This window comes from Moschus berezovskii, chromosome 25 (genome assembly GCF_049115385.1).
Source record: "Moschus berezovskii isolate FMDL1 chromosome 25, NW_MosBer_1.0, whole genome shotgun sequence".
NCBI lineage: Eukaryota > Metazoa > Chordata > Mammalia > Artiodactyla > Moschidae > Moschus > Moschus berezovskii.
In genome coordinates, this window is record NC_142484.1 from 21,972,852 (window position 1) to 21,984,014 (window position 11,163).

The window sequence follows — 11,163 nt, forward strand, 5'->3', positions numbered from 1 at the left end:
TGCCTGGAGAATCCCAGGGACAGCGCAGCCTGGTGGGCTGCCGTCCATGGGGGTCGCACAGAGTCGGACACGACTGAAGCGACTTAGCAGCAGCAGCAGTTTCATGATAATGGTAGCACAGTTCCATGAGATAGTAGGTAAGACAGTTCTGTGAGTCCAGGTTGGGTTATTCTCCTATATTCCCAGCTCAAATACCACACTTGTGAGAGGAGATATTGTGTGAAAATTGAGTCATTGTTATCTATGTAACCTTTTCCTTCTGTGCTCACAGATCACCTTAGAGAAGAATGGCTCCTGGAAATGGCTCGTTTGTGACCGAATTCATTCTGTTGGGATTAACAAACCAGCCAGATCTCCAACTCCCTCTGTTCTTCCTGTTCCTAGGAATGTATATGGTCACTGTGCTGGGAAATTTGGGATTGATAATCCTAATTGCACTGAATTCACACCTGCACATCCCCATGTACTTTTTCCTTTTTAATCTGTCTTTCATAGACCTCTGTTATTCTTCTGTATTTACACCCAAAATGCTGATTAACTTCATATCAAAAAAAGAATATTATTTCTTATGTGGGGTGCATGACTCAGCTCTACTTTTTTAGTTTTTTTATCATTTCTGAAATCTATGTGCTGACATCAATGGCCTACGACCGCTATGTGGCCATCTGTAAGCCGCTTCTGTATAATGTTGTCATGTCCCCTAAAGTGTGTTCCAGCCTTATGCTTGGTTCCTACTTGATGGCATTTTCTGGTGCCATGGCTCACACTGGATGTATGCTGAGACTGACCTTCTGTGATGCAAACACCATCAACCATTATTTCTGTGACATCCTCCCTCTGCTTCAGCTCTCCTGCACAAGTACCTATGTCAGTGAGCTGGAAATGTTCATTGTAGTGGGCATCAATATCATTGTGCCCAGCCTCACCATTTTTGTCTCTTATGGTCTCATCCTTACCAACATCCTCCACATCAGCTCCACAGAGGGCAGATCCAAAGCCTTCAGCACCTGCAGTTCCCACATCATTGCTGTTTCTCTCTTCTTTGGATCAGGGGCATTTATGTATCTCAAACCACCTTCTGCTGTGTCTATGGATGAGGGGAAAATCTCTTCTGTCTTTTACACCAATATGGTTCCTATGATGAACCCATTAATCTACAGCTTGAGGAACAAAGATGTTAAACTTGCTCTGAGAAAAACCCTGAGTACAAGACAGTTTTAATTAAAACTGTCTGTGTGCATGAGTTACAGGATGGTAATGTTGAGTGTTTAATTTTAATGACAATCTTCTTACCATATTTTTATTATCTTTTTTACCTAGTATTTTAAAGAAATTTGAGTCCTATTTGTATAATTTATTTTCATTTTTATATATTTTTTCACTGTTTTCAAAATACATGTCATCTCTTTTTCTTGCATAGTAATGACATTAAATAGTGAATATATTATCTCTTTTCATTATCATTTTGAAATTATTTTTCCACTGGAAAAAGATGAATGGTCTCCAAAGAGTGAATTACAAAACACTAGACTGAAAACCTATCACTAGGGTTGTTTTTATTATCAAGTTGCAATAAGAAGGATAAATAAGAATAAATACTCTGTTTCTACTCTTATCTTTCCATATTTCACTTGGCAATAATATATCTTCTATAAATACCAGAGATTGATGGTTCTAAGGGTATCAAGGACAATCTATTTCCCATCCATAAGCTTCTTTTGGCAAAGAGTTTTATTTTTCACCTTTGTAAGTCAAATTGACACATAGCCAATCATCGAAATACATGTCTTACATGGGTGGGAAAGTGAATCCGAGACTGGATAATGATTTACTTTAAGTCACACAGCTTTAGAAAGAAAAATTATAGACTAAATTCTGATCATTCTGACTTCAAGTGTATTATTCTTCAATATATTCTATGCACTCTTGATTATGTTATTCTATTTCAATAAGTATGAAATATAAGAAAGCATTCCTGATTTAAAGTTGACTCTCCTCTGTCTCAGAATGACATATGAATTTTTGTCAAGCTGGGTATTCCTTTCTTTTCTTTTTAGCAAAACAGTTTGATTGTCTTTTGCTGTTGTTGTTGTCAGAAAGAGAAAGAGAAAGCCTTTTGGGCTCATACTGAGATGGTTTGCTCAAAAAGGGAAGTTACTGCAAAATTAAAAACCTAAATTTGGAATGCTTTTAAGTGTTTGTCCTTCAGAGAACAGGGTGTGAGCATTAAGGATGCTCAGAAACATGTTATTATGTCAGGACTCAAGGAGCATATGGTCAATAAATAAGATGTCCCAGTGTGGGACATGGTCGTGAGATTTAGGGACCGGGGCTTCCCTGTGGTTCAATTGGTAAAGCATCTTCCTTCATTGTGGAAGACCTGGGTTTGATCCATGGATTGGGAAGATCCCCTGGAGAAGGGAACCCTTTCCACTATTCTGGCCTGGAGAATTCCATGCACTATATAGTCCATGGGATTGCAAGGAATCCTACAAGACTGAGCGATTTTCACTTTCATTCTGAAACTGTTTCCTGTTTTTCATAGCACTGTGAATATATTTCACTATTCATAAATCTTTGATAAAACTATTTGCATAATGAGCACACATTATTAGTGTTTTGGAGAATGAATATGGAAGAGTGGTGGTCTCGTTTGGGGAAGTGGGTAGAGAGAAGGCATCAGTTACAGGAGATAAATCATGAGGAGTAATTGCATCAAGAAAGGAAAAAGTAATTTACACAGAAAAGTGTTCGCTAATGAAAACCTTTACCTATGGACTCACTCCTTGTGAAAGACCCTAGATACTATTGAGATCACAGGATTTCTCTAGAAAAGATGAAAGCTTAAGTTATTTATGATTTAAAATGTTAAACCAACAAGGCTAGATGACCTTTGAACAAGGAGATTATTTCTGGTTTTTCTGGATTCTGTGTGCTACATTCATATGGAGTTTTAGGTACAGAAACATCACCCTGCTTTTTTAACTAATATGCCAAGTACATCATGCAAAATGCCAGCTGGATGGATCACAATCTGGAATCAAGATTGCCAGAAGAAATATCAATAAGCTCAGATATGCAGGTGGCAGAAAGTGAAGAACTAAAGATGAAAGTGAAAGAGGAGAGTGAAAAAGTTGGCTTAAAACTCAACATTCAGAAAACTAAGATCATAGCTTGTGGTCCCATCACTTCATGGCAAATAGATTGGGAAATAGTGGAAACAGTGAAAGACTTTTTTGGGGGGCTCCAAAATCACTGCAGATGGTGAATGTAGCCATGAAATTAAAAGATTCCTGCTCTTTGGAATAAAAGCTATTACCAACCTAGACAGCATAGACATTACTTTGCCAACAAAGGTCTGTCTTGTCAAAGCTGTGGTTTTTCCAGTAGTCATGTATGGTTGTGAGAGTTGGGCCATAAAGAAAGCTGAGCACCAAAGAATTGTGTTGTTGAAGAAGACTCTTGAGAGTCCCTTGGACTGCAAGGAGATCCAACCAGTCCATCCTAAAGGAAACCAGTCCTGAATATTCATTGGAAGGTCTGATGCTGAAGCTGAAACTCCAATACTTTAGCCACCTGATGCAAAGCATTGACTCATTTGAAAAGACCCTGATTCTGGGAAAGATTGAAGGCAGGAGGAGAAGGGGACGACAGAAGATGAGATGGTTGGATGGCATCACTGACGCGATAGACATGAGTTTGAGTAAGCTCCAGGAGTTGGTGATGGACAGGAAAGCCTGGCGTGCTGCAGTCCACAGGGTCACAAAGAGTCAGACACAACTGAGCAAATGAACTGAACTGCATACTAAGAATAAAAGTAATATCTCTGTGGTTTTTTCTTTGTCACTTTGAATGTTTTCTCTCTGGAAATAGAAGACTGTTCTATAGATGATGAAATCAGGCAATATTAGACTGACATATCACAGAAAAGACTCTGATGCTAGGAGGGATTTGGGGCAGGAGAAGAAGGGGACGATAGAGAATGAGATGGCTGGATGGCATCACCAACTCGATGGACATGAGTTTGAGTGAACTCCGGGAGTTGGTGATGGACAGGGAGGCCTGGCGTGCTGTGATTTGTGGGGTCGCAAAGAGTCGGACACGACTGAGTGACTGAACTGAACTGAACTGAATGTCATTAGAAGCATGAATCAGAAAATATTTGATTTTCCGCTCTCTCTAGCCTTTATTGAACAAGAATATTTATTTCTCCTTTGTACCTGAGATGGTCCTATAATGACTGCTTAGTAAATCCCATTTTGCAACTGTAAACACTTCACATTATACTTCATTTGGCAAAGGGTTTTCTTACCTTTGCACACCCAGTCCTGTACATAATGGGTTGTCTATATATATATTCATTGCCTGTTTGGGAGAATAAATTTTAATGTAGTTATTGACTTTTCACTTTCACACATTGGAGAAGGAAATGGCAACCCACTCCAGTGTTCTTGCCTGGAGAACCCCAGGGAAGGGGGAGCCTGGTGGGCTTCCGTCTATGGGGTCACACAGAGTCGGACACAACTGAAGTGACTTAGCAGCAGCATTGACTTCTTTGCAGTTATATATCTTTTCAATGAAAAAGTCTAGAGCAAATTTAGCTTTCTGATTTTTAAGTCTACTAACTCACTGGAAAAGACTCTGATGCTGGGAAAGGTTGGGGGTGGGAGGAGAAGGGGACGACAGAGAATGAGATGGCTGGATGGCATCACCGACTCTGTGGACATGAGTTTGAGTGAACTCCGGGAGTTGGTGATGGACAGGGAGGCCTGGCGTGCTGTGATTCATGGGGTCGCGGAGAGTCGGACATGACTGAACGACTGAACTGAACTGAACTGAACTGAATCTTAGTATACTTCTGACTCTAAAATGTATCTAAATAAGCCAATAATAATTACACAATTTGGGAACTTTCATAGGCATTGCAGAGGTCCATCTATTCCATTATATATTCTATCACTATTTGAGGTGCCAAAATTAGTTAAAAGTTGGCCAAAAATCTTTCATTCGAGAAGCCTCAAAACAAAAATCAAATTTGTTTCCTTTTTAGAAACAATAAGCTTTCTTTAAAATTAGGTGTCATTCTTTCAGATAACTTAAGGACAAAGTAATTTTAAAATTCGCATACCATTGTAAATATTGCATTTGGCAAAGTTTTAGAAGAAATAACTTAGTTCTCATTTTCAGTTTATAACACAAGCTCTGTGTGTTTCTTCGTATTAGTCACTTAGTCGTGTCCAGCTGTTTGTGACCCCCATGGACTGTAACCTGCAAGGCTCCTCTGTCCATGAGATTCTCTAGGCAAGAATACTGGAGTGGGTTGTCATGCCCCACTCCAGGGATCTTCCCAACCCAAGGATCAAACCTGCATCTCCTGCATTGCAGGCAGATTCTTTACTGTCTGAGCCACCAAGTGTCTGTTTCAGTTCAGTTCAGTTCAGTCGCTCAGTCGTGTCCGACTCTTTGCGACCCCACGAATCACAGAACGCCAGGCCTCCCTGTCCTTCACCAACTCCCGGAGTTCACTCAAACTCATGTCCATCAAGTCGGTGATGCCATCCAGCCATCTCATTCTCTGTCGTCCCCGTCTCCTCCCACCCCCAATTCTTCCCAGCATCAGACTCTTTTCCAGTGACTCAACCTCACTAAAAAAAGAAGGGGAATCAAGATAGAGTGTTTGCATGTATAATACAGAGTTATACCTTATAGTGTTTGCTTTTTTGTGTTATGCACTAAAGAAATTATGAAAGAAAGGATAATTCTATTGAAGTTGCACTGCTTAGAGTTAAACAGGCAAGCTGAGAATTTCTCCTGTGTCTGCGTAATAAGAGAGCACTCCCTGGTGGCTCAGATTATAACGAGTTCGATCCCTGGATTGGGAAGATTCCCTGGAGAAGGAAATGGCAACCCATTCCAATATTCTTGTCTGGAGCATTTCATGGACAGATGAGCCTGGCGGGTTACAGTCCATCGGGTCGCAGAATTGGACATGACTGAGTGACTAACACTTTTTCTACCAACCCCCCCAACCCAAATCAGTGTGAAAGCATGGGCTGTCTGGGTAGTTACAGAAACCAAAAAGAAAATTTACTAATTTTATTAACTCCGTCCCCCACTCTTTTACACAACCTCCCTATAAACAAACACAGAGACAGACATGCACAGGTGGCCTTCAAATCTTCTGTTCTTTGAAATCAAAACATCTTCTGCAGGGCATGCAACACACTTTCCATCCTTGCAAGTACTTCCAGGTATGTGATTCTTGGTTCCACCTCTTGAGAACAAGGGTTGAACTAGAAATACTTGCTGATTTCAGGAAGAAATAATAATTATTGCTTCAATCATTCATTATTTAAGTAAAAGCAAAACAGAATAAAACACAACACACATTTTGTAACTCTAAGTGCCTAGCACATAAACAAAGAAATACAAGAAACAGATATACATTTAAATTTTCATATGCCATATAATAGACTTTGGCAAGCCACTCCAACATTCTTGCTTTGGAAATCCCATGGACAGAGAAACAAGAGGGACCCATGGAGTCCCAAACGTGTTAGTCACGACATAGTGACTAAACAACAACAGATTTACATCCTACATGTGGGTAGATCCTCGAATAGATCTTATATGGTTACAATTATTTCTAAAAGATGATTATGTCAGCAAATGCTTACATTGAGGATAGACGTGCTATTTTTCTCTTAATTTGGCACAGTTGGTGTTTTCTCCATCTTTATGGCATTTCACTGTATATTCATTTTTGCATCAGATGAAGTAGGTGGTTTATATGTGAGGCTTTGCCATACAAAATATGTACCTTTGTATGTTAAAATTCCTCTCTGTGTGGGGAAATTTTACATTATGAGGTTGGAATTTCCAGATCCCTAAGCGAGTGGTAGGATGATGGAGTTACCTTGGATGTTTAAAGTCTCTCTCCACAGCAAGCTGAATTAATTCACTTCAAGTAATAATAAACAGAACGAAAAGGGTACTATCACTGCTCTTAGAAATAGTGTTGTAGTTTTCTCTGTACTGTTACCTCTGTCAGCATATGTAACAATTATCAAACAGCATATATAGCAAATATCTCCTAGGAGAAATTTGAGGTAAATAGGGAAGGGGAACTTGGCTTCCATCTCCTAGATAGTGAAACTAATTCTCAGAGAAGTTCATGGCTTGTTCCAAATCACAGTTAATAAGTGGTACAGCTGCAACTAGGTCTTGGGTGTTTTGATTCTAAATTTCTCAGGGTTGTTTTTAAAATTATTATACAAAATTTGCTATACTTTAAAAAATCAATAAACATAAATATCAATTTGTGCCTCTGAGCACAAATAAGGGCAACATACTCAAGAAAAATATCTGGAAACTCCCTTTTATATTTCATATTTAACATCTTTATTGCCCAATTTAGAATGTGTGAACGTATCTTCATTAGATACAGGCCTGTGCAATAAATGGAAACACATAAAAGTAGCCTATAGTATTCAATATTGACATAAGTTTTTCCCCAGGTTCAACTTAGCACTAAACTCTTACTTTCAACATCTTATTTAACCTTCACACTAATGAGATTTGTTAGACAACGATATGATTAGCCCAGTGTGGCTAAGACTGATAGCTGTTCACCTCTTCTTCCAGAACATACATTTCTCTGTCTCTCTTGCAGTGAGATATGGCATGTGTCTGTGCTCTCTAAGTAGTCAACACCACTCCAGGGTCAAGGTGTGTCCTTTCCTCATTTTCTTTGACCTTCTGTAGGCTGGATGCAGAAAACAGTGAGGCCCTATGTAGACGAGGAACATATAAACAAAGCCAGAAAAAGATTGCAGTAGAGACCAGATGGAGAAAGGAAGAAGAGGACCCGCAGACTTCTATGGGCTATTGGCAGTGTTCTTTTTATAGATCTGCATGTTGGTTATATGTTGTTCACTGTATTAAAAATGTGAAGTATCTATTTTCATATACTTTTATATATTAATTTATGTTAAATTTCATGATAAATTAAGGTTGTAAAACATTGACTAGTGCTCTCCTGACCATTAACTTAATCCACAGATAAAGACAGAGAAGAAAGAAAGGCCCAAGTATGTGGAACAATCTTTGTACAGAATGTGTCACATAGAAGAAACCAAAAGAGGAAGGTGAACACATATAAAGTTATCCAGACCAGTCCAGGGAAGAAATTCTCCTCTATCCCAACCCAATTAAGAATTTCCACAAGTCTGTGGAGAAAGAGAAATTAGTGCACAATCCTATTGCCTAGACTTGAAGTATGTTATATATCACTATGCTTAAGTTAATGGTAAACAGGGGATACATCTCTTTCCATATTATATAAGGATTTTTATTATTTTTAATTAGAGGAATATTTGTAACCCCATGGACTGCAGCACGCCAGGCCTCCTTATCCTTCACCATCTCCCAGTGCTTGCTCAAACATGTGTCCATTGAGTATTTACAATTTTATATGAATTTATAGTTCAGTTCAGTCGCTCAGTCATGTCCGACTCTTTGCGACCCCATGAATCACAGCACGCCAGGCCTCCCTGTCCATCACCAACTCCCAGAGTTCACTCAAACTAATGTCCATGGAGTCGGTGATGCCATCAGCCATCTCATCCTCTGGAGTCCCCTTCTCCTCCTGCCCCCAATCCCTCCCAGCCTCAGAGTCTTTTCCAGTGAGTCAACTCTTCACATAAGGTGGCCAAAATATTGGAGTTTCAGCTTTAGCATCAGTCCTTCCAATGAATACCCAGGACTGATTTCCTTTAGAATGGACTGGTTGGACCCCCTTGCTGTACAAGGGACTCTCAAGAGTCTTCTCCAACATCACAGTTCAAAAGCATCGATTCTTTGGCGATCAACTTTCTTCACAGTCCAACTCTCACATCTGTACATGACCACGGGAAAAACCATAGCCTTGACTAGACAGACCTTTGTTGGCAAAGTAATGTCTTTGCTTTTTAACATACTGTCTAAGTTGGTCATAACTTTCTTTCCAAGGAGGAAGCGTCTTTTAATTTCATGGCTGCAATCAGTATCTGCAGTGATTTTGGAGCCCAAAAACATAAAGTCTGACACTGTTTCCATTGTTTCCCCATCTATTTCCCATGAGGTGATGGGACCAGATGCCAGGATCTTAGTTTTCTGAATGTTGAGCTTCAAGTCAACCTTTTCACTCTCTTCTTTCACTTTCATCAAGAGGCTTTTGAGTTCCTCTTCACTTTCTGCCATAAGGGTGGTGTCATCTGCATATCTGAGGTTATTGATATTTCTCCCAGCAATCTTGATTCCAGCTTGTGCTTCTTCCAGTCCAGCGTTCCTCAGGGGCGGTGGCTGAGAGCGCCAGGCTGCAACAGCGCAGAAGTGGCTGAGAGGAGCTACACCATGCCCAAGGTCAGGGCCGGCGGCCTAGAGGAGCAACCCCACGTTCAAGTGGCGACGGCTGCGCGGGCGCAGGAGGGCCAAGAGGAGCTACTCCACATTCAAGGTCAGGAGGGGCGGCCGTGAGGAGATACCACTCATCCAAGGTAAGGAGCAGCGGCTGCGCTTTGCTGGAGCAGCCATGAAGAGATACCCCACAACCAAGGTAAGAGAAACCCAAGTAAAACGGTAGTTATTGTGAGAGGGCGTCAGAGGGCAAACACACTGAAATCATAATCACAGAAAACTAGTCGATCTGATCGCACGGACCACAGCCTTGTCTAACTCAATGAAACTAAGCCAGGCCTGTGGGGCCACCCAAGATGGGCGGGTCATGGTGGAGAGGTCTGACAGAATGTGGTCCGCTGGAGAAGGGAATGGCAAACCACTTCAGTATACTTGCTTTGAGAACCCCATGAACAATATGAAAAGGCAAAATGATAGGATACTGAACGAGGAACTTCCCAGGTCGGTAGGTGCCCAGTATGCTGCTGGAGATCAGTGGAGAAATAACTCCAGAAAGAATGAATTTATAGTTACCAGATGTTACATTCCCAGAAGCAGAAAAAGGAGCAATATGAGCAAGATGTTTTCGAGATAAAACTGACAAGAGATGGCAATTACGTATAACTTGTATGACAAAAGACTATGAACTGCATGAAAGTGACACAACTGACAGAATTTGGGACTATTATGTGTAGCTGATACAGAAATTTGTTGTAGTTCAGTGGCAAAGTCATGTCAGACTCTTTGCAACTCCATGGACTGTAGCTTGCAAGGGTCCTCTGTCCATCGGATTTCCCAGGCAAGAATACTGGAGTGGGTCGCCATTTCCTCCTCCAGGAGATGTTCTCCTCCCAAGGAGTGGAGATGCGTCTTCTGCATTGGCAGTTGGATTCTTTACCACTGAACCACCAAGGAAGCCCCTGTTTATTATATAAACAGTATAGCATTAGTGATATAAAGATAAAAATGTGTTGGTCTGCTTCTATAAAAATTGTTGGTATTGAACATGATAATTTAAATCTCATTGATAAATCTTATCATAAGTTTCTGCAGTAACTTTCCATTTGGTCTTTTTGTTTGATCAACACAGGTTTGAAATACTTTTATTATTTTCATTATATCAAATGAAATGAAAATGAAAATAGCATTGGAGAGATCTAACCGAAAGCAATACAATCTCACAGGAAAGGTAGAAGCTTAATGTGTAGAAGAAAATTACTGAGGCCTTACACATACCCACAATTACCTGGGGGCAATATACTACTTTGAGTAAAATCACAGTTCCTGAAGCCAGACATTCTAGCCTCTGTCTTTATGTTTGGTACTGTGTGCATTTCCTCTAAATAAACTGAGCTTCAATTGACTCATCTTTCAAACAGAAACAATACCAGGTCTTGCCTTGAGAGAATAACATAAATATTAAAGAAAGTTACCTAATATAAAGTGCTGGGCACAGTGTTTGATATTTTATACTATCTCAATAATAACATGTTATTAATCTATGATTGCTATCATAACTGTTCTTGCTTTTGTGTGTATTTTTTGTACCACACTGGAGCTTCTTGAATTCTCAAAGTCTTTGACTTTATTCTTGATATTTCTCCATACATAGTCAATATAACGTGAACTCAAAGGAATTAGCCTGGAGGAAACTTGGGAAAAGTATTGTATGGGAAAATGACCTTGAATTCCAAAAATTTGAACAATAAAACTAAAACATTGTGTATC

The 11,163-nt window shown here is 40.0% G+C and overlaps 1 pseudogene; it reads left to right on the forward strand.

Annotated features, from left to right (window-relative positions):
• Positions 1–287: 287 nt before the first annotated feature.
• LOC129548985 (olfactory receptor 8B3-like) lies at positions 288–1,221 on the forward strand (annotated as a pseudogene).
• Positions 1,222–11,163: the final 9,942 nt, after the last annotated feature.